General features: G+C 36.9%; 1 pseudogene; it reads right to left on the minus strand.

Moving 5' to 3' along the window:
- Positions 1–643: 643 nt before the first annotated feature.
- Positions 644–1,941, minus strand: LOC132481933 (heterogeneous nuclear ribonucleoprotein A1-like; annotated as a pseudogene).
- Positions 1,942–25,135: the final 23,194 nt, after the last annotated feature.

A 25,135-nucleotide genomic window follows, 5' to 3' on the forward strand; every position in this document is an offset into this window, starting at 1 on the left:
GTATAACTTTTTTTAAACATCTTTATTAGAGTATAATTGCTTTACAATGGTGTGTCAGTTTCTGCTTTATAACAAAATGAATCAGTTATACATATACATATACATATGTCCCCATATCTCTTCCCTCCTGCGTCTCCCTCCCTCCCACCCTCCCTTTCCCACCCCTCTAGGTGGTCACAAAGCACCGAGCTGATCTCCCTGTGCTATGCGGCTGCTTCCCACTAGCTATCTATTTTATGTTTGGTAGTGTATATATTCGAGGACTGTATTTGTGACTAATTGTATAACAGGTTATTTTAGTTTCTGTTCTGTGGAAGGTGTAAAGCATTCCAACAAAGGGTTTTCTTTTTTTTTTTACACAGCACATTTTAAAAAAAGACACATTTATTCAGCATCATGATCAGACTATTACATTTAGCAATCAACAGCATGGGTGCAAAAAAAAATCTACATTAAAACCCTTTGTTGGGATGCTTTACACTTTCCACAGAACAGAAACTAAAATAACCTGTTATACAATTAGTTACAAATACAGTCCTCGAGTTTTGCCCATACACATGAGTATTGTCTAAATCATGTCTTCTTTGTAGCAGCTAGGCCCTGCCACCACTGTGCTTGGCTGAGTTCACAAATCTGTTGTAACCTGTAGCTTCCCTGTCACTTCTCTGGCTCTCCTCTCCTGCTAAGCTTTGTTTCCTGGCAGTCATCAAAACCTTCTGCCACTGCCATAGCTACTGCTGCTGCTGGAACCACCTTGGTTTTGGGGTTTGGCAAAGTATTGGCCTCCACCACCATAGGGGCCAGAACTTCTGCCTCCAAAGTTTCCTCCTTTCATGGGTCCAAAATTTGAAGACTGATTGTTGTAACTGCCAAAATCATTGTAGCTTCCACCACCTCCAAAACTGCTTCCATCATTACCAAATCCATTATAGCCATCCTGCCACCATATCCACCACCACCACGGCTGCCACCAAAGCCACCTCGACCACTGAAGTTTCCTCCATGACCAAAGTTGTCATTCCCACCAAAACCACCTCCACGACCACCACCAAAGTTTCCAGAACCACTTCGACCTGTTTGGCTGGATGAGGCACTAGCCATCTCTTGCTTAGATAGGGCTTTCCTTACTTCACAGTTGTGGCCATTCACAGTGTGGTATTTCTGAATGACAATCTTGTCTACAGAGTCATGGTCATCAAAGGTTACAAAAGCAAAGCCTCTCTTTTTGCCACTGCCTCGATCAGTCATGATTTCAATCACTTCAATTTTTCCATACTGTTCAAAATAATCTCTTAGATGATGTTCTTCAGTGTCTTCTTTTTTTTTTTTTTTTTTTTTTTTTTTTTGGTGGTACGCGGGCCTCTCACTGTTGTGGCCTCTCCCGTTGCGGAGCACAGGCTCTGGACACGCAGGCTCAGCGGCCATGGCTCACGGGCCCAGCCGCTCCGCAGCATGTGGGATCTTCCCGGACCGGGGCACGAACCCGTGTCCCCTGCATCTGCAGGCGGACTCTCAACCACTGCGCCACCAGGGAAGTCCTTCAGTGTCTTCTTTAATGCCACCAACAAAAATCTTTTTCACAGTTAAGTGGGCACCAGGTCTTTGAGAATCTTCTCTTGAGATGGCCCTCTTTGGTTCCACAACTCTTCCATCCACCTTGTGTGGCCTTGCATTCATGGCCGCATCCACCTCCTCCACAGTGGCATATGTGACAAACCTGAAGCCTCTGGAGCGTTTGGTGTTTGGATCCCTCATTACCACACAATCTGTGAGCATTCCCCACTGCTCAAAATGGCTCCTCAGACTCTCATCGGTTGTTTCAAAGTTCAAACCTCCGATGAAGAGCTTCCACAGCTGTTCGGGCTCTTTGGGTGACTCTGACTTAGACATGACGGCAGTCGAGGGGGGCAGGGGAGACGTTAACGATGCTTCCTCGGCGGCGTCCACAAGCAGAAAGGAGTAATCTACCGAACATATCTCCAACAAAGGGTTTTAATGTAGATTTTCTTTTTTTGCACCCATGCTGTTGATTGCTAAATGTAATAGTCTGATCATGACACTGAATAAGTGTGTCTTTACCAAAAAAAGCCCACAAACAATTAAAAATACCATATTAATAGAATAAAGGACAAAATACACATAATCATCTCAAAAGGTACAGGAAAAGCATTTGATAAAATTCAACACCCTGTCATGATAAAAGCACTCAACAAACTAGGATTAGAAGGAAACTTTCCTAACCTGATAAAGAACATCTATGAAAAACCTTTAACTAATATATGTAATCATGACAGACTGAATACTTTTCCTCTAAGATCAGAAACAAGACCAGAGTGTCCACTGTCATCACTTCTATTCATCATTGTACTGCATTGTACTGGAGATTCTAACCAGTGCAAAAAAACAAAATTATTTTAAAGCCATTCAGATTAGAAAGGAAGTAGTAAAAACTGTCTTAATTTGCAGACAACATGATTTATATTTAGAAACTCCTAAGGAATACACACAAACACACACTACTAAAATTAATAAATGAATTTAACAAGGTCACAAGACACAGGATCCATACACCAAAATTATTTGTATTTCTGTACATTAGCAATGAACAATCCAAAAATGCAATTAAGAAAACTATCAGGAAAACATTCCTAACAACATCAAAAAGAATAAAATACTTAAGAAGAAATTTAGCAAAAGAAGTACAAAATTTTTATACTGAAAACCACAAAAACATTGCTAAGATAAATTTTAAAAGATCTAAATAAATGGGAGAGACATTCCATGTTAATGGATTGGAATTTTCAGTATTGTTAAGATTGCAAGGTTCCCTAAATTGACAAGGTAAGCCTAAAATTCAAATGGAAATGCAAAGGTCCTCAAATAGCCAAAATAAACTTGAAAAATGATAACAAAGTTGGAGGATTTACACTACCCTATTTTAAAACTTTCAAAAGTTAATAATGGAGACAGTGTGGTGTTGGCATAAGGATGGGCATGTAGATCAATGGAACAGAATTGGGAGTCCAGAAATAAACCCATACGTTTATGATCAAATGATTTTTCACCAAGGCTCCAAGACAGTTCAATGGGAAGAGGATAGCCCTTGCAACAAATGGTTCTGTGTCAATTGAATATCCATAAAATGCCAAAAAATTAATTTAGACCCTTACTTTACACTATAAACAAAAATAAGTCTAAATAGATCATAGACTTAAATGTAAAAACTAAATCTATAAAAATTCTAGGAGAAAATATAGGAGAAAATATTTGTAACCTTTGGTTAAACAAAGCTTAGATATGATACCAAAAGCACTAGCAACAATGACAAAAAAGTAAATAAAAGACTTCATCAAAATTAAAAACCTTTGTGTTTCAAAGGGTACCATCAAGAAAGTGAAGACAACTCATGGAATGGGAGAAAATATTTGCAAATCATTTAAATATTAAGGGACTTAATCTAGAATTTTTAAAGCGCTCTTACAACTTGATAATAAAACTACATATTAAAAAAAGGAGAAAAGATCTGAATAGTCATTTCTCCAAAGAAGCCAGACATATGGCCAATGAGCACGTGAAAAATTGTTCAACATAATTAACCATCATGGAGATGTGAATTAAAACCATAGTGAGATACCAATTCATACCAAATAGAATGGCTCTATCCAAAAAGACAAACAGTAAAAATATTGGTGAGGATATAGAGAAGCAAGAATCTTCATACATTGCTTGTGGGAAGGGAAAATGATATGGTCTTTTTGGAAAATAATTTGGCAGTTTCATGAAAAGTTGAACATAAACTTACCAGGCATACCAAAAATTCCACCCTTAGGAATCTACCCAAGAGAAATTAAAATATACGTCACACAAAGACTCGTATGCAAATATTCATAACAGCGTTATTCAAAATAGCCCAAAACTGGAAGCAATTCAAATGTGCGTTGCTGGTGAATGGGTAAACAGTATGTGGTATATCCATACAATGGAATACTATTCAGCTATAAAAAGAGTAAGGGCGTCCCTGGTGGCACAGTGGTTAAGAATCTGCCTGCCAATGCAGGGGTCATGGGTTCAAGCCCTGGTCCAGGAAGATCCCGCATGCCACAGAGCAACTAAGCCCATGCGCCACAACTACTGAGCCTGTGCTATAGAGCCCACGAGCCACAACTACTGAAGCCTGCACGCCTAGAGCCCATGCTCCGCAACAAGAGAAGACACCTCAGTGAGAAGTCTGCGACTGCAATGAAGAGTAGCCCCCACTCGCCACAACTAGAGAAAGCCCGTGCATGGCAACGAAGACGCAGCCAAAAATTAATTAATTAATTAATTAATTTAAAAAGTGAAATAATAATTCATGCTACAACATGGATGAACCTCAAAAACGTGCTAAGTGAAAGAATCCAGACACAAAAGGCCCCGTATTGCATAATTCCATTTATATAAATTGTCCAGAGTCAGAAAGCAGATAAGTGGTTGTCTGGGCTTGGTCGGGAGTGGGAATTGACTGCAAAAGGGCCTGAGAGCATTTTTAAGTGTGATGGAAATATTTTTAAAAACTAGCTTTAGCGGTAGTTGCACAATTCTATGAATGAACTGGAAATCTTTGAGTCAGTACATAAATGATAACTCAGTAAAGCCTTAAAAAATAATACCCACCGTATTCCAAGGAAATAACTGTAATAAGATTCCCTCATCAGTTCACTGATGCCTAAGTATTTAACTTTTGTTCCATTTGTGTCTATTGCATCTTAGATGAGCAGTCGGCCTTCATGAACTGTATCTATTTCTGGACTACAAAGAGTTCTGGAAACTCTGACCCACTCCACTCATTCAGTCTAAAACCTATCTAAGCAATGTCAGCTCAGAATCCTAGAAGCAGGAGTCTCTTCTTAAAGTAGCAATAGTTCAGAGTACCTTATCTAGTCTTATCCATAAGCCTCTGCAACAGTCCTCTTTTGTTGTAGACACAAATTCCAGCCAATACCTTATGGCAGAGACTTCAGGCATGCATCAGGAAGGAGAAATCTGTTTGATAATGATACCTAGAGGCTATGGTTAATTTATTACAGTCACCAATAATATTAGAATGGAGGAAAGTAAAATTCTCTATTGGCACACACTACACAACTATTTCATAAGAGTTTGATCAGTGTTCTCCTGAGTGTAAGCACATACTTAACAACAAAGACATTGACAAGTCTCCAGTGCCTTACAAAAATTATACAATTTCTGAAATATTTTCATGGGTACCTGAAAAACAATACTTGGTTATCAATTTAATCAAAATGATAATAAAATGTTTTAAAATAAACATAGAGGAAAGCGATATGGTTATAAGGAAACTTAGTTCTTCCTTATAGAAGAAACTTTGTTCTTTGTACCTTAGTACCTTGGATGCACTTTTTAAAAAATCAAACGTATGATAAAGGCAATAAAATGTAGATAAAATTATTCTTATGATATTTGAAATCTCTGCTATCAGGCATATTACACAGAAGGTAAATATAACCTCTTATTACCCCTTGGTAACAGCTTGAAGACCAATTTATAATCTTAAAATTTTTTTTAATTTATAATAATTATAGATTCATAGGAAGTTGCAAAGAAATATACAGGGAAGCTCTATGTACTCTTCTCCCAGCTTTTCTCAGTGGTGACAACTTACACAACTATAGTAAATATCAAAACAAAAAAACTGATATTGTTACAATTCATAGAGTTTATTCAGATTTCAACAGTTACATATGTACTCATTTGTGTGTGTGTGTGTACCTCTATGCAATTTTCTCATGTATAGCCTTGTGTAACCACCACCACAATCAAAATACTCAACTGTAACATCAGCATAAGACTCTTTCATGTTACTCATTTATGTCACACCAATCTCCTCCTCTTCTATTCCTAATTCCTGGTGACCATGAATCTCTTATCTATCTCTATAATTATGTTATTTCATGAATGTTACATAAATAGAATCATGCAGTATGTGAGTTTTTTTTTTATTATTATTTTTTATTTTTTTGCGGTATGCGGGCCTCTCACTGTTGTGGCCTCCCCCGTTGCGGAGCACAGGCTCCGGACGCGCAGGCTCCGGACGCGCAGGCTCAGCGGCCATGGCTCACGGGCCCAGCCGCTCCGCGGCATGGGATCCTCCCAGACCGGGGCACGAACCCGTATCCCCTGCATCGGCAAGCGGACTCTCAACCACTTGCGCCACCAGGGAGGCCCCAGTATGTGAGTTTTTAAGATAGCCTTTTTTTTTTTTTTGGCGGTACGTGGGCCTCTCACTGCTGTGTCCCGCCCCACGCCGCAGAGCACAGGCTCCGGATGGGCAGGCTCAGTGGCCATGGCTCACGGGCCCAGCCGCTCGACAGCATGTGGGATCCTCCCGGACCGGGGCACGAATCCGCGTACCCTGCATCGGCAGGCAGACTCCCAACAACTGCGCCACCAGGAAAGCCCTAAGATTGGCTTTTTTAAACTCTTTTTTATGAGTCCTCTTTTTTTTTTTTACAACTTTATTGGAGTATAATTGCTTCACAATGGTGTGTTAGTTTCTGCTTTATAACAAAGTGAATCAGTTATACATACAATACACATCTGTTCCCATACCCCTTCCCTCTTGAATCTCCCTCCCTCCCACCCTCCCTATCCCACCCCTCCAGGTGGTCACAAAGCACGGACCTGATATCCCTGTGCTATGTGGCTGCTTCCCACTAGCTATCTACCTTACGTTTGGTAGTGTATATATGTCCATGCCTCTCTCACACTTTGTCACAGCTTACCCTTCACCCTCCCCAAATCCTCAAGTCCATTCTCAGGTAGGTCTGTGTCTTTATTCCTGTTTTACCCCTAGGTTCTTCATGACATTTTTTTTTCTTAAATTCCATCTATATGTGTTAGCATACGGTATTTGTCTTTCTCTTTCTGACTTCACTCTGTATGACAGACTCTAGGTCTATCCACCTCATTACAAATAGCTCAATTTCATTTCTTTTTATGGCTGAGTAATATTCCATTGTATATATGTGCCACATCTTTATCCATTCATCCGATGATGGACACTTAGGTTGTTTCCATCTCCGGGCTATTGTAAATAGAGCTGCAATGAACATTTTGGTACATGACTCTTTTTGAATTATGGTTTTCTCAGGATATATGCCCAGTAGTGGGATTGCTGGGTCATATGGTAGCTCTATTTGTAGTTTTTTAAGGAACCTCCATACTGTTCTCCATAGTGGCTGTACCAATTCACATTCCCACCAGCGGTGCAAGAGTGTTCCCTTTTCTCCACACCCTCTCCAGCATTTATTGTTTCTAGATTTTTTGATGATGGCCATTCTGACTGGTGTGAGATGATATCTCATTGTAGTTTTGATTTGCATTTCTCTAATGATTAATGATGTTGAGCATTCTTTCATGTGTTTGTTGGCAGTCTGTATATCTTCTTTGGAGAAATGCCTATTTAAGTCTTCTGCCCATTTTTGGATTTGTTTGTTTATTTTTTTTGTTATTGAGCTGCATGAGCTGCTTATACATTTTGGAGATTAATCCTTTGTCAGTTGCTTCATTTGCAAATATTTTCTCCCATTCTAAGCATTGCCTTTTGGTCTTGTTTATGGTTTCCTTCACTGTGCAAAAGCTTTGAAGTTTCATTAGGTCCCATTTGTTGATTTTTGGTTTTATTTCCATTTCTCTAGGAGGTGGATCAGAAAGGATCTTGCTGTGATTTATGTAATAGAGTATTCTGCCTATGTTTTCCTCTAAGAATTTGATAGTTTCTGGCCTTACATTTAGGTCTTTAATCCATTTTGAGCGTATTTTTGTGTATGGTGTTAGGGAGTGATCTAATCTCATACTTTTACATGTCCCTGTCCAGTTTTCCCAGCATCACTTATTGAAGAGGCTGTCCTTTCTCCACTGTACATTCCTGCCTCCTTTATCAAAGATAAGGTGACCATATGTGCGTGGGTTTATCTCTGGGCTTTCTATCCTGTTCCATTGATCTATCTTTCTGTTTTTGTTCTAGTACCATACTGTCTTGATCACTGTAGCTTTGTAGTATTGTCTGAAGTCAGGGAGCCTGATTCCTCCAGCTCCGGTTTTTGTTCTCAAGATTGCTTTGGCTATATGGGGTCTTTTGTGTTTCCATACAAATTGTGAAATTTTTTATTCTAGTCCTGTGAAAAATGCCAGTGGTAGTTTGATAGGGATTGCATTGAATCTGTGGATTGCTTTGGGTGGTAGAGTCCTTTTCACAATGTTGATTCTTCCAATTCAAGAACATGGTATATCTCTCCATCTATTTGTATCAACTTTAATTTCCTTCATCAGTGTCTTATAATTTTCTGCATACAGGTCTTTTGTCTCCTTAGGTAGGTTTATTCCTAGATACATTTTTCTGTTTGTTTCAGTGGTAAGTGGGAGTGTTTTCTTGATTTCACTTTCAGATTGTTCATCATTAGTGTATAGGAATGCCAGAGATTTCTGTGCATTAATTTTGTGTCTTGCTACTTTACCAAATGCATTGATTAGCTCTAGTAGTTTTCTGGTGGCATCTTTAGGATTCTCTGTGTATAGTATCATGTCATCTGCAAACTGTGACAGCTTTACTTCTTCTTTTCCGATTTGGATTCCTTTTATTTCCTTTTCTTCTCTGATTGCTGTGGCTAAAACTTCCAAAACTATGTTGAATAAGAGTGGTGAGAGTGGGCAGCATTGTCTTGTTCCTGATCTTAGTGGAAATGGTTTCAGTTTTTCACCATTGAGGACGATGTTCACTGTGCGTTTGTCATATATGGCCTTTATTATGTTGAGGAAAGTTCCCTCTATGCCTACTTTCTGGAGGGTTTTTATCATAAATGGTTGTTGAATTTTGTCGAAAGCTTTCTCTGCATCTATTGAGATGATCATATCGTTTTTCTCCTTCAATTTGTTAATATGGTGTATCACGTTGATTGATTTGCATATATTGAAGAATCCTTGCATTCCTGGAATAAACCCCACTTGATCATGTTGTATGATCCTTTTAATGTGCTGTTGGATTCTGTTTGCTTGTATTTTGTTGAGGATTTTTGCACCTATGTTCATCAGTAATATTGGCCTGCAGTTTTATTTTTTTGTGACATCTTTCTCTGGTTTTGGTGTCAGGGTGATGGTGGCCTCGTAGAATGAGTTTGGGAGTGTTCCTCCCGCTGCTATATTTTGGAAGAGTTTGAGAAGGATAGGTGTTAGCTCTTCTCTAAATGTTTGATAGAATTCGCCTGTGAAGCCATCTGGTCCTGGGCTTTTCTTTGTTGGGTGATTTTTAATCACTGTTTCCATTTCAGTGCTTGTGATTGGTCTGTTCATATTTTCTATTTCTTCCTGATTCAGTCCTGGCAGGTTGTGCCTTTCTAAGAATTTGTCCATTTCTTCCAGGTTGTCCATTTTATTGGCATAGAGTTGCTTGTAGTAATCTCTCATGGTCTTTTGTATTTCTGCAGTGTCAGTTGTTACTTCTCCTTTTTCATTTCTAATTCTATTGATTTGAGTCTTCACCCTTTTTTTCTTGATGAGTCTGGCTAATGGTTTATCAATTTTGTTTATCTTCTCAAAGAACCAGATTTTAGTTTTATTGCCCTTTGCTATCATTTCCTTCATTTCTTTTTCATTTATTTCTGATCTGATCTTTATGATTTCTTTCCTTCTGCTAACTTTGGGGTTATTTTTGTTCTTCTTTCTCTAATTGCTTAAGGTGCAAGGTTAGGTTGTTTATTCGTGATGTTTCCTGTTTCTTCAGGTAGGATTGTATTACTATAAACTTCCCTCTTAGAACTGCTTTTGCTGCATCCCATAGGTTTTGGGTCGTCGTGTCTCCATTGTCATTTCTTTCTAGGTATTTTTTTATTTCCTCTTTGATTTCTACAGTGATCACTTCGTTATTAAGTAGTGTATTGTTTAGCCTCCATGTGTTTGTATCATTTACAGATTTTTTTCCTGTAATTGATATCTAGTCTCATAGTGTTGTGGTCGGAAAAGATACTTGATACAATTTCAAATTTCTTAACTTTACCAAGGCTTGATTTGTGACCCAAGGTATGATCTATCCTGGAGAACATTCCATGAGCATTTGAGAAGAAAGTGTACTCTGCTGTTTTTGGATGGAATGTCCTATAATTATCAATTAAGTCCACCTTGTTTAATGTATCATTTAAAGCTTGTGTTTCCTTATTTATTTTCATTTTGGATGATCTGTCCATTGCTGAAAGTGGGGTGTTAAAGTCCCCTACTATGAATGTGTTACTGTCGATTTCCCCTTTTATGGCTGTTAGTATTTGCCTTATGTATTGAGGTGCTCCTATGTTGGGTGCATAAATATTTACAATTGTTATATCTTCTTCTTGGATTGATCCATTGATCATTATGTAGTGTCCTTCTTTGTCTCTTGTAATAGTCTTTATTTTAAAGTGTATTTTGTCTGATATGAGAATTGCTATGCCAGCTTTCTTTTGATTTCCGTTTTCATGGAATATCTTTTTCCATCCCATCACTTCCAGTCTGTATGTGTCCCTAGTTCTGAAGTGGGTCTCTTGTAGACTGTGTATATACAGGTTTTGTTTTTGTATCCATTCAGCCAGTCTGAGTCTTTTGGTTGGGGCATTTAATCCATTTACATTTAAGGTAGTTTTTGATATGTGTGTTCCTATTACCATTTTCTTAATTGTTTATGGTTTGTTATTGTAGGTGTTTTCCTTCTCTTGTGTTTCCTGCCTAGAGAAGTTCCTTTAGCATTTGTTGTAAAGCTGGTTTGGTGGTGCTGAGTTCTCTTAGCTTTTGCTTGTCTGTAAATGTTTTAATTTCTCCATCAAATCTGAATGACATCCTTGCTGGGTAGAGTAATCTTGGTTGTAGGTTTTTCCCTTTCATCACTTTAAATGTGTCCTGCCACTCCCTTCTGGCTTGCAGAGTTTCTGCTGAAAGATCAGCTGTTAACCTTATGGGGATTCCCTTGTATGTTATTTGTTGTTTTTCCCTTGCTGCTTTTAATATTTTTCTTTGTATTTAATTTTTGATAGTTTGATTAACGTGTGTCTTGGTGTGTTTCTCCTTGGATTTATCCTGTATGGGACTCTCTCTGCTTCCTGGACTTGATTAACTATTTCCTCGCGTCCCTCTCTGGAGCTCCTTTAAGCAGCGCTCTTAATCACCTCTCCTGGCACACCAGGAAACAAAGAGGCAAGAAAAAGTCTCTTGTCTCTTCGGAGCTCCAGACTTTTTACTGAGTCCCTCTCAGCTAGCAGTGGCGCAGTAGCCCTCTTCAGGCTGTTTTCATGCCGCCCACCCAGTCCTCTCCCTGGGATCCGACCTCTGAAGCCCGAGCCTCAGCTCCCAGCCACCGCCCGCCCCGGCAGGTGAGCAGACAAGCCTCTCGGGCTGGTGAGTGCTGGTCGGCACCAATCCTCTGTGCGGGAATCTCTCCGCTTTGCCCTCTGCACCCCTGTTGCTGCGCTGTGCTCCGTGGCTCCAAAGCTCCCACCCTCGCCACCTGCAGTCTCTGCCCGCGAAGGGGCTTCCTAGTGTGTGGAAACCTTTCCTCCTTCACGGCTCCCTCCCACTGGTGCAGGTCCCGTCCCTATCCTTTTGTCTCTGTTTATTCTTTTTTCTTTTGCCCTACCCAGGTACGTGGGGAGTTGCTTCCCTTTTGGGAGATCTGAGGTCTTCTGCCAGTGTTCAGTAGGTGTTCTGTAGGAGTTGTTCCACGTGTAGATGTATTTCTGGTGTATCTGTGGGGAGGAAGGTGATCTCTGCGTCTTACTCTTCCGCCATCTTCCCCCTGGTCTCCCGATCATTTAGTATTAAAGGATAATTTCAAAAAGATAAAATCGTGATTTATACAAATATAAGTACATCAGAGGTTTTATTTAACTCACATTAATGATTGAACAAGTAAAATGTTAATACTGGTTCACAGGAGAGTCCAAAGAATAGGCACGTATATAGGTAATCACATGAATGTCCTAATAGATGCAAAACTGAGCAATACTCACAGGGAAATAAAATGTAATGTGTGGAATCATCTCTTCTTCAATCACTTGCATCCCCAACCAGAAAAAAATCATTTGCATGTCTATAGATTAAAAATAGTTTGCACTGTTATCAGTTTTCAACAACATATCGAACTGTAAAATAGTCCAAAGAGATTACAAAGCATAGATCTTAATAGAATCAGATAATCCCTAAAGGTTCGCTAGACAACATCTAGCATTCCATTGAAAGGACAACTAGTTATCTTTTGCTTTTTTTTTTTTTTTTAGTGTTTCACAATTTTTACAGTTCAGCCTGCTGGTCAGGCAATGCTAGGTTTATTAAACTTGCTACAGTATGAGAGAAAACTTCCATGACTGTTCCAAAATGGAGAAATTAAGGAAGGATGTTTATTGGGTCTTTAGGGGTTTAGAGCCTGGAATGGGTGATTTTAAGGTGATTTGCAAGGCAGGAATCTGCTATAGATTGAGCAGAGTTTATGACAAAATATCTTGGGATTGGTGAACACAGCAAGGATGAGGATCTTGAAATTAATCTTGACAATTAACTATTTTAGTTGGATTATCTTCTAAGAGCAAGTATTTCCTGTAGTGAGTAGCTAAATTTTTATGTCTGGTCCCAGATTAAGGACAGGAAAGCATCCCTGGTGTCAGTATTATTTAACAGAGGGACAGAAAAATATGCCTGCTCTCAGACTTAAGACAGAGATAGGAAATTACATTGGTTTCAGTTCTTATACCCAATGTGCCTTGCCCAATTATTTGTATATTGTATACCCTTGCTCTATTTGCCTATTTTAGAGCAGAAATACCTGCTCTGGCTTTTAATACCTGAGCACACTCCATTCTAAAATGGCTTCTTGCTCTGGGTAGGGACACGCTCAGAATCCCATAGTTGGTATAAAGATTATACCAACTTTAAGCTGAAGGTATTTGAGATTCAACAGATGCAGAAAGAAGCCATCTCAGAATTTCCTATATCTGACTAAAAGCAGAAACTTCTGAGAAATGAAGACTGCTATAAATTCCCTCTTGGGGCAGGCTTCTACTCCCAGGAGAGAGACCAAGAGTAAACCTACCGTAAATCTCTCTGGGGGAGTTTCATGGCCACGAAGAAGACAGAAAGACCACTCACAACTGCATAAACAAAATTGTCACAAGCTTTCTTATCTCCTATTCTTCTAGAAACTCATTTGTCTTCTCTAAAGAAACCTATTTGTTCTTCCCTGGAAGACCTTTACCCCCTTCCTTTCCTCTACTAAGTTAAATATATAAGCCCCAGATTCTAACTACCCCTTTGAGTATATCACTAAGCACTCCCTCGTATATGCATATTGCACATGTAAATAAACTCTGCTTTCTTTTCCTCTTGCTAATCTATCTTTTGTCAGTTTAATTCAAATGTCCTCAGATACTGAGCCCAAGAGGGTAGAGGAAAGTTTTTCCTTCAAATTGCAACATGGTGTTACTTATTATTGTATGAACCTGCCTTCCTCTTAAAGTTCTAAGAAACGTTTTTGAGTAAATATGGGTTTTTTAAAATATGTGTTTTGTAAATATGTGTTTCTCTTACTAAAAAAGAAAGTAAAATTAAACGAGTTTGAACTTTTTTATTTATCCTCTCTCATGCCTGCAGTTATATCTACAGGTAAACCTATCTACAAATTTTCTTAGGCAATTAAATTTGCAATTGCTTCTCAGTTCTGTGTTGCTCTAGGAAACAAGTCTATCTTAGCTGCACTTATAGGCTAAATTCTCTAAAAGCAGTAATATCTAAGCATCATCTGAGGAATTTGCATGAAGTGCAAACTCCTGTGTCTTACCTCCCATCTCCATATTTTCTGATTCACTAAGCAGGAGTCCAAGGGTTTGTAATAAGTACCCCAGGTATGAAATTTAAGCATGCTACACTTTAGAAGAGCTTCCCTAAAACCAAAAATAACTAGACCAAATCTATCTAGATGAGACATTCAGAAAATAAAGTCATCTTTTTTTTAAATCTCACTTGATGCCCTTTTGAAATACTGGAGAAATTTGCAATATGGCTGTTATCTTGGGAATAAATTTTTTCTAAAATCAACACTTGCTATATTAACGTTAACATCATTTTGAAATACTAAAATGGCTATGGCTAGTCCTCGTTTTGAATACATACCTATTTAATCCTATATTCAAGACATAGAAGCATCTTGCTTACAGACCTGCTGAAGTGGGAAACCAAATTCATCACTTTATGTCAAGGTGCCAAATAAAATGCATACTTTTTGTAATGCCAAGGAAAGAAAATGTACATTTTTTGTAACGTAAAAGTTGGTGTACATTTTACTAAACTTGTTCTTTCTGATGATAATGCCCCTTCCATCTTCTCTGCTTGGTAATTCTTTGATGCTCATCAAAAGTCACCTCCTGTGACCCTCTTCTTCCACTTTCATTATCCCTTTCTTTGTTTCATCATAATCACTTATTTCTTTGCGCTTGTCCGTAGCACTTTGTATTTGTCTGCATTATGTATTTTTTATTGTAATTAATTTGTTATATATCTGTCTTCCTTGCTAGACTGTAAACTCCTCCAGGGCAGGAATCATGGTATAATGATTTTTGTGACCTCAGTAGCTAACTTATTACTCCATTCAGGAGATATGGCCATGATTTAATATCTGTATACATAAGCATCTCTGTCTATAGGACACCAAACCAGCTTTGTGAATATAATCCAGGACTATATCAGGCACCTTCCCTTAACAATGATAAAGATATACACATCCTAATAATTTCTGTTGGTGACTGGATAAGTGACTATTTTCAAAGAATTGCTAGACTTCTTTGAAAATTGATAAAATCTAAGAGATAATTATGTTCCCATTTTCAGATTGTAAGGTACTAATGAAGAAAGAAAACAAAACAAAAAAAAAACCCATATAACATCTACCTAGGATAAAGGGATGATTGGGTGAATTTTTTGTTTTCTTAGTCCCAATAAGATGGTGTTCAACAATATGGCGTTTCTGTCAGCTTAAATTTTCTCAAGGCTGCTTTGTCTGATTCTGCTGGGTAATGTTAATGTTCATAAATTAGTCAATACTAGTGTTTCTAGGGAACATAGTTACCTTATATTACTCCAGTCAATTTTGGAAAAATAATCCAATATTAAATTTTATTTGTGAGTGCATGTTCTACACATTTCAAGCTAAATAGCATCATAACAAATACTATGTAAAACGTTATGATTGTGACTAGTATATGTCAGGGTGTGTGAGTCTGTATTCCTCAGATGCCACTCCAATTTACTGCTACATTGTGCTATGGAAGAGGTCAGCCAGGAAATGGGCCAAGGCTTTTAAAAACTCCAGTGTTCAGCCAATTCTATTAGTTCCAAGTGCTTTGCTTCCTTCCTCTGTGAGGATACATCAGCTTAGCATAATAGGTCCAATTTTCAAAAAGCTGCATTTGATTTATTTCTTTTGGAAATTCAGCTTTCAGTCTGAAAAAAAAAAATAACGTGCTTGTATTTAAATAGCCAGATTCCCCACACCCAAACTGGTAGGTGGAATTATGGAATCAGAAAAGACTTCTCTTAGAGACTGATTATGGAAGCACATTTTAAATAATGAACTGTGAAGGAGAATTAACATTTTCTTCCCATTATCCTGATGTTAGGAAGTAAGGGTACAGAATCTTAGTTAGGGGACCAAATACTTTGATTTCTTGAAAGCCTGCCTTAGAGGCTTTAATGCAGTCATTACTTCACAAACATGACTTCACTTCCAGCATATGTGATTCAAAGATTTTAAAAAGGAGTAGGCAGTTTTTAAATGTATCAAGCAAGGAAGTAGCAAAGTACTTGTCACTAAACAGATAATCAACATTGCAAAAATTGGCTGATGACATGCACAGAAATCCTATGCTATGGCCAAATAATATCATTGCCCAAACTGAGTCTACTAGCATTTTAAAAATTCTTTGGAATTTTAAAGAGAGATAGTGTTAAAGGATACTTTATAAAAGGTAAAATCATGACTGTCATTTACATATAAAATGAACATATGTCAAATATTTTATTTAACTCTAACTAATGAAAGAGCCAGAAAGATGTTATTGGTTCAAGGCAAATTCAAAGAACAGAAATAGCTTATGAAATGAATTTACAAATAGATTCAAAACTGGCATTTTCCACAAGGAAAGGGAAATCAGTTCTTTCTCTTCTGCATATGGAAAAAATCGTTTGCAGTGTTTTCAGTTATCTAAAACTTAGAATTATAAGATAATTCGAAGACAGTGTAAAGTGGAGATAACCTTGATGGGTAAATTCAACAGGACACCCACTAATATGTTTTTGTCCATTTTGATCTTTCATAATTTTTCCTGACAATAGAATCTATATACACAAGAAATGGTTAATTTCATTAAGTTGATATAAGATTTCCTGTCTTCAAACATATTTTTTTATTTTATTTTTTAAAAATTTATTTTATTGAAGTATAGTTCATTTACAATGTTGTGTTAATTTCTGCTATGCAGCAAAGTGATTCACTTATACACACACACACACATACACACACACATATATACATATATTCTTTTTCATATTCCTTTCCATTATGGTTTATTACAGGATACTGAATATAGTTCCATGTGCTATATAGTAGAAACATAGTCTTATACATAGCTATTGTAGTTCATATTTACAGTGTTAATTTTGTGTGTGTGGTTAATTTACAGTACATGTTCCAGTTCTTCCTGTGAGTGAATTGATAACTAGGAGTGCTTCTTATAATCCTTTAAAGAAAAACCCTTTTGTGGTGAGTGGAATTCTAATATGGCCCCCAAGATTCTCACCCTCTGCTGTACATACCCTGTATACTTACCTCCCCTTGATTGTGGACCGTCTCTGTGAATAAGATAGCAAAGGGATTTTGCAGATGTTGCTTTGGAGTTAATCAAAATGGAAATTATGCTGGGTAGGCTTGACGTAATCAGGTTAGCCCCTAAAGGAGATAAGAAGCACTAGGAGGGCTTCCCTGGTGGCGCAGTGGTTGAGAGTCTGCCTGCCGATGCAGGGGACACGGGTTCGTGCCCCGGTCCGGGAAGATCCCACATGCTGTGGAGCGGCTGGGCGCGTGAGCCGTGGCCGCTGAGCCTGCGCGTCCGGAGCCTGTGCTCGGCAATGGGAGAGACCACAACACTGAGAGGCCTGCGTACCGCAAAAAAAAAAAAAAAAAAAAAAAAAAGAAGCACTAGGAGACATGCTCCTGTTGGCCTTGAAAACAGCCACCATGAGTTCAACAGTTGCAAGGAAATGAAGTCTTCTAACACCACATGATCTTGGAAGAGAGTTTAGAGCCTCAGGTAAGATCTTAGCCTTAGCCAGCACCCTGAGTTCAGTCTAGTGAGATGATGATGAGAGAAACCACCTAATCCAAGCCCAGCCTCCTGACTCATGGAAATAAATGGGTGTTTTCTTAAAGCTGCTAAGTTTGTGGAATTTTGTACCCATTAATAGAAAACTAATACACTTCCCCTCTCCTCTAAGGAGAATTGCCTCCTCTGCAGATAAATAAATGGATACAGATAAATAGATAAACAAGAAAGCAAACAAATTAGAAAAAAAAACCCACAGGAACAATGTGAAAACTTGCTTATGATAGCTACATGTTTTGAATAACAGCTCAAACTCCTCTGATCAAATAAAGATAATAAGAATCTCTGGAAAAAATATGTATATTATTCTTTTTACTTCTTTATGATAATAAAAGGAATACATGTTCATTTTAGAAAATTTGGAAACCACAGAAAGGCACACCATTAACATTTTGTAGGATTTCATATCATATTTGTTTCTATATATGTTTTTCATATACCATGATCATCCATGTCCACCACTGATCCCTGGTTCCTAGAATAGTGCCTGGTACAGAGTGGACTGTAAGATAATATTTACTGAGTATAAGAAAGTTAGGATGAACAGATAAATAAGTTGGTTTTTGTTATTATTTAAGGATATTTTATAGTCTTAGTTCTTGTGACTCTCTCTACATCAAATATGGTTAATATAATTCCTAAAGAGTACATTATGTGCAGTAGAATACCTAAGAGCAATTCACATAAGCCTGTGGCTTTGGCTTCCTGCTCATTGCTATTTCTTTCCTTTCTCTTTCTAATGAACAGAATTTTATCTGTTATATTTTTTTAAAAAGCTTTATTGAGATATACTCCATATATCATACAATTCTCCAATGTAAATTTGCAATTCAGTGGCTTTTGTTATATCTACAAAGTTGCACAACCATCACTATAACTTCTGCTATATTTTTTAATCAAAAATATAGATTTTATTCACCATTGTTAATGTGATTAGGCTCCTAGTATACTTGTGAACCCACTATCTTTACTGGAAACTGCTGATTTCTTTTTACTGAAAAATTTAGCCCTTTTTATAGCATTGGTATATCTAATATAAGTTGAAAGTGTTTTCCTTAAAATGTATACAGTCTTTACAATAGAATATAATTAGGCAATAAAAAAGAATGTAGTACTGATACATGTTACAACGTGGATGAATCTTGAAAACAGCATGCTAAATGAAAGAAGCCAGCCACAAAAAGCCGTGTATATAATTCCACTTATTCATTTATGTGAAATGTCTAGATAGGCAAATCCATAGAAATAGAAAGTAGATTAGTGGTTGCCAGGAACTGGGGAGAGGTAAATGCGGAGTGACTGCTAAGGGGTACAGGGTTTCTTCTGGGGGTGATGAAAATGTTCTAAAATTAGATTATGGTGATGTTTGCACAGCTCTCTGAATAAATTAAAGAACACTGAATTGTATAATTTAAATGGGTGAATTTTATGCTATATAAATAAATTATATATGTGTGTGTATATATATATATATATATATATATATATATATATATAATATCTCAATACAGCTGTTAAAAATATATAGAGGTGGGCAGGAATTTCATTCTATCCGATTAAACACAGTGAAAACTAGTGATCCTAAAGGACACATTTTAGAAAAGTTATAGCTATATTTAAACCTTAACCAAATTTTTTCAAAGTGTTTTTTGTTTGTTTCTCATATTTGTTTATTTAAATTTTTTAATATGAAAAAATGTGTGATTACTGGTGAGTCCCATCAAACATTTAAGGATGAAATAATATGAATTCTACAAAAAGTCTTCCAAAAAATGGAGGAGAGGGACTTCTTCCCAATTCATTCTATGAGGCCAGCATTACTCTGATACCAAAACCAGACAAAGACATTACAAAAAAAGGAAACTACTGACCAATATCCCTCACGAACCTGGAGGCAAAAATTTTAAACAAAACTTCAGCAAATTGAATCCAACAATATATAAAAAGTGTAATACATCACAACAATGTTGGGCTTATCTCAGGAATACAGAGTTGATTTAACATTCAAAAGGAAGCAATGTAAGGCATCATACTAACAATTTAATACACACTCAAACATATTATGATTTCAATAGATTCAGAAAAGTCATTTGACACAATTGAAGATACATTCCCTATTAAAACTCTCAGCAAAACAGGAATCAAAGGAAACTTTCTCAACCAGATGAAGAGCAACTATGAAAAACATATAGGTAGCATCATATTTAATGGTGAAGAACTAAATGGTTTCCCCCTAAGATCAAGTATAAGACAAAAGTGTTCATTCTCATCACTTCTTTTCAGCATTGTACTAGAGGTTCTGGCCAGTGCAATCAGGCAAAAAAGAAGGAAGGAAGGAGGGAGGGAGGGAGGGAAGGAAGGAAGGAAGGAAGGGGAAAGAGAGAGAGAGAATGAGAAGGGAGGGAGGGAGGGAGTAAGGAAGAAAAAAGGCATCCATTTTGGAAAGAAAAAAGTAAAACTGTCTTTATTTGTAGACAACATGAAAGTCTATGTAGAAAATCTGATGGAATCCACAAGAAAGCATGAGTTTATCAGGTTGCAGGCTACAACATCAATATTCAAAAAGCAACTGTAATTTTATATATTAGCAATGAACAATCAAGAATTGAAATTTAAAGAGCAATGCCATTTGTGATAGCACTTAAGGATCAAAAACACTTAAGGATAGTACTTAGGGATAAATACTTAGAGATAAAGCTGACAAAAAATGTGCAACACTGAAAACTACAAAACACTGCTGAGATAAATTAAAAGACGTTTAATTAATAGACCTTGTGCATGGCTTGGAAGACTCAATATTGTTAAGAAGTCAATTCTCCCAAAATTGCTCTATAGATTGATTCAATGCAATCTTAATTACAATCCCAGTTTGCTTTTCTGAAGAAATTGACAAGTTGATTCTAAAATGCATTTAAAAATGCAAAGGACCTAGAATGGACAAAATCGCTCTGAAAAAGAACAAAGTTGGGGATAACACTATCTGATTTCAAGTCTTATTGTAAAGCTACAGTAATCAGGACAATGTGGTATTGGCATCAAGCTAGACAAACAGATCAGTGGAACAGAATAGACAGTCCAAAAATAAACCCACATATACGAACAATTGATTTTTGACAAAAGTACAAAAGCAATTCTGTGGAGAAAGGATTTTTAAAAAATAAATGCTGCTGAAACAAGTGGTTTATCCATATGCAAAATGAACAAACAAACAAAAACCAAAAACACACCAAAACCCAAAAACTTCAATCTAAACCTCACACCATACACAAAATTTAACTCAAAATGGATCATGGATCTAAATGTAAGCCTAAAACTATAAAGCTCTAGAAGAAAACATAGGAGAAAGTTTCTGTGACCTTTGGTTAAGGAACAGTCTCTTAGATACAACACCAAAAGCACAACCCAGAAAAAAGGGATAAAAGACTTCATGGAAAATTAAAAACTTTTGCTCTTCAAAAGAGACTGTTAGGAGACTGAAATGACAAGAAAATATTTGCATAGCATATTTCTCATAAGAGACTTATATCCAGGATACATAAAGAACACTTAAAACTTAATAATAAACAAACAACCCAATAAAAAAAGCAAAGAATTTGAGCAGACATTTCACCAAAGGAGATACATGGATCACAAATAATCACATGAAAAGATGGTCAATGTCAGTAGTCATTAAAGGTACTGCAAATTAAAACCATAATGAATACCACTATGTACCTATTAAAAATGGCATGTATTGGCAAGGATGTGAAGGAATTGAAATTCTCATAACCCTGATGGTGAAATATAAAATGGTACAGCCACTTTGGAAATGAGTTTGGCAGTTTCTTTAAAAGTCAAATTCACAGATGCCATATGATCCAGCTCTTCCATCTCTAGGTATTTACCCAAGAAAAAATAAAGCATGTGTCCATACAAAGATTTGTACATGAATGTTTATAACAACTTTATGTGTAGTAGCCAAAAATGTGGCAACAACCTAGATATTCATCAACAGGTGAATGGATAAACAAATCAGTATATGTCCACACCATGGAATACTACCCATTAATAAAATTGAACTATTGATACAACAACATGAATGAATCTCAAAATAATTTTTCTGAGTGAAAGGTGCCAGCCCCAAAAGAGCACATACTCATGATTCCATTTATACAAATCTTAATAAGATACCAACTAATCTATATTGACAGAAAGCAGATCAGTAGTTGCTTGAGAAAGGGGAGAGTAGAGAGGGATTACCATGGGGCAGGAGAAAATGTTGGGGGTGATGGATATGTTCACCATCCTGATTGAGGGGATGGTTTCACATGTGTGTACATATATCAACATTTAAAAAATTGTATGCTTTAAAGATGTACAGTTTATTTTATGTCATTTTTCTTCAATAAAGCCATTTCAAAAAACCTCATTGAACAAAAAAAGTGTTACTATCTTCACCATCCTTAATTGGCATCTTCAGTAATAAAAATCTTATTTTAAAATGATCTATTAATCACAAGACAAACTATTTTTTTTCTTCTTCCTTGGAATAGCTGAACATATAGAAGAATCAGTAAATTAGGAAACTTTAAACATAGAACCACAGGTTTTAAAGAATTTTAAGCTTGAATATTCCATGTGTTGATGATGATATTAATGCAGTAAAATTGAGCAAAACATTCCTAATCCTGAAAGCTTAAAATTAGGGTTCTTATCAGAATACACATACATGATGTCAATGCAAACCCCCCACTCATTTATAAAGTTATTTTGACATAAACCAATCTCCTTTTCCACTCAGTCATTTTATGTAGGCCCTCTTGGTGTGGGAGGGTTATAACTTTTTCTCTGAGGTGAAGGGAAGCTATTCCATGACAAGGTTTTCTACTAGCAAAGAAAAGAGTTGTGACAACAAATGGATAATTCAAGAAAATATGCCTTATTCAGTAAATGAATATCAGATTAATAGGGCTCAATATGCATGTTTATCTTTGACTTTTTTACTTTTTGATTCTAACATTCTCAATATAAAGTTTAGCATTTTAGTCATGATTCTACTTCAGACTAATTATCAGGCTACAAAGTTCACGACTGATGATCGTATTCAATTATTGTATTATGCTAGTAGTGGTTATAGTGCAGAAGAAAGCAATCACACAGCCTTTGTGGTATTCAATAGCTTACAAAGGGGGGCTTCCTAATTTCTTAGGCAGGGAATATTTATGAGCAGTTTGTCTCTGGGAGCCCTGAAATATGGTGCTTTGGAAAGGTGAGGGTAAGTGGTCTCAAATTTAGATTTATGTTTTCCCATATATGTAAAGTTTATCTGAATGAATTACACATGTTTAAAATCCAGAAAATATGAGGTTGGAAGATAGTTGATGTAATACATACTTAGGAATTTATCAATACTTTTTCTCTTTTTGATTTTTATTTTTCCTTCCAGCTTTATTGAGATATTATTGCCATACAGCACTGTGTAAGTTTAAGGTGTACAGCATAATGATTTGACTTACATACATCATGAAATGATGACCCCAGTAAGTTTAGCGAACATCCATCATCTCATATAGATACAAAATGAAACAAATAGAAAAAAAATTTTTCCTTGTAATAAGAACTCTTAGAATTTACTCTGTTAATAACTTTCATATATAACATACAACAGTATTAACTATATTTATAATGTTGTACATTACATCCATAGTACTTATTTATCTTATATCTGGAAGTTTGTACTTTTTGACTGTCTTCATCCAATTCCTGCTCCCCCTACACCCCTGCCTCTGGTAACTGCAAATCTCATCTATTTTTCTATGAGTTTATTTGTTTGTTTGTTTTTGAAGTATAATTGACCTACAACACTATGTTAGTTCCTGTCACACAACATAGTGATTCGATATTTCTGTACATTTCAAAATGATCACCACAGTAAGTCTGGTTACCATTGTGAAGTACTTTTTGTAGCCAGATATATTCACTGAAATTTGTTCTTAAAGACCAGAAATCTTGGGCCAAGACAGAAGGAAAGGATTCCTTGCATATTTCCCCAATGACACTTTGTACGCTTTAAGCATAACATTTATGGGGGAATCTTACTTTGTTCTTAAATATAAACATCAAGTTTATGTACTGATAAATCGAGAAAATTTCTATTTTTATCTGCATTCTGACTAACTCAGGCAAAATCAAAGCTTTCTCTTCATTCAGATTTTTCAGAAAAATTTGGCTGTACAGACCTGTGCAGATTTTTGTGGGCTGAAGAGTTAATATAGATTGTCTTCTCTATAGATTTGATGTTGTCGAAGTAAAGGAGAAAGAGAAAGAAAATACACTGGCAAAGGAATTTTGATCTTCTGGGATCAGCCAGGGAGGCATCTGTCTCAAAATTATGGAAAAAGCAGCATAGTTTTGGGGCCTGGGTTAATAGCAGCTCCTTTAATAAGCCAGTTCTATAGTTAGGTGTAGGGAGTTGTTTCTAGAAATGTAGTCTACAGTTTGTTCCTTCAGGTCTCACAGTGATTCTGAGGATCATCTGATATCCTTTAATAAACTCAGCTGAGTTTAATTATTAAACTAGCTAGAATGAAATAATTTACCTATTTCTAAGAATCATTACCTATACAGTAATAGGTATCAGAATCGTGCTGCAAGTAACAGTATCTATAATGTGTTATTGGCTGAATTGAGACAATGTGGAAATAAATATTAAAGATGCACCCATTTCAATCTGCAAGGCTTGTGACTGTGGTCAAGCTTTTGCTTGCTATTCCTTGGAGTATAAACCAAATATCAACCAAGGCTGTAGGATTAAGAAAAATGGTAGGAAATTTCAGAAGTTGCCATGTACTGGCTCCTTCTTGTGGTTTTTAAGAAAAGCTCCATAAGAAAGTGATGCACTCAGGGTGCAGAAATGGAAAGAAAAGTAAATGTCCTAAGAGGGGTGCTTTTAGCCTTTGGCTTGCAATTTAAGTTTACTGAGATTCCTGTAATTTGGAGCCTTGCAGGATTGAAAAAGCTAAAGGCTTCTGTACTCCAAAGGAAGGCATCGACAGTGGTGAGAACAAAGTTGCAGCCATAGTGGTAAATAAGATTGATGCTCTGCTGGACAAATTCTCTGATCAAATTAATAGTGTTTTTTTTTTCTCAGCAAAGCTTACTGTTTCACATGTCCTGAAGGTAGAGGCCAATAAGTTAAAGGAGAAGAGGAAAGTGGATAGAGTGCAAAGATAAGCAACTCAAAGCCCCAAATTCTCAGGCTTAAAAAGTTTTAGACCAGTGGTACTCCAAGTGTGGTCCACTGACTGGCTGTCAGTTAATGAATTTTTGGTACTGGTCTGAGAGGAGATAAGGAACTTCAAGCAGAATGTAAGTCAGCTTTGACCCTAAGATCACTGTTCAGTTCAGCTGACTTTTTTATGTCAAGACTTTCTCAGTGAAGGCAGCAGTGTGTTAATTTACATTCTGTTGTGAGCACCATACCTTGTCATGGTCTGGAACTTTGAGTAGAGCTAGTCTAGAAAAGATCCTTAGCCAAGGTTATTCACATATAGATTGATTAGAAATAAATATGCTAGAAATCTACTAAGTTGGACAAGCAGGCTCAGTGGCCATGGCTCACGGGCCCAGCCGCTCCGCAGCATGAGGGATCCTCCCGGACCGGGACACGAACCCGTGTCCCCTGCATCGGCAGGCGGACTTTCAACCACTGCACC

The sequence above is a fragment of the Mesoplodon densirostris genome, chromosome X (assembly GCF_025265405.1).
Source record: "Mesoplodon densirostris isolate mMesDen1 chromosome X, mMesDen1 primary haplotype, whole genome shotgun sequence".
NCBI classification, from domain to species: domain Eukaryota; kingdom Metazoa; phylum Chordata; class Mammalia; order Artiodactyla; family Ziphiidae; genus Mesoplodon; species Mesoplodon densirostris.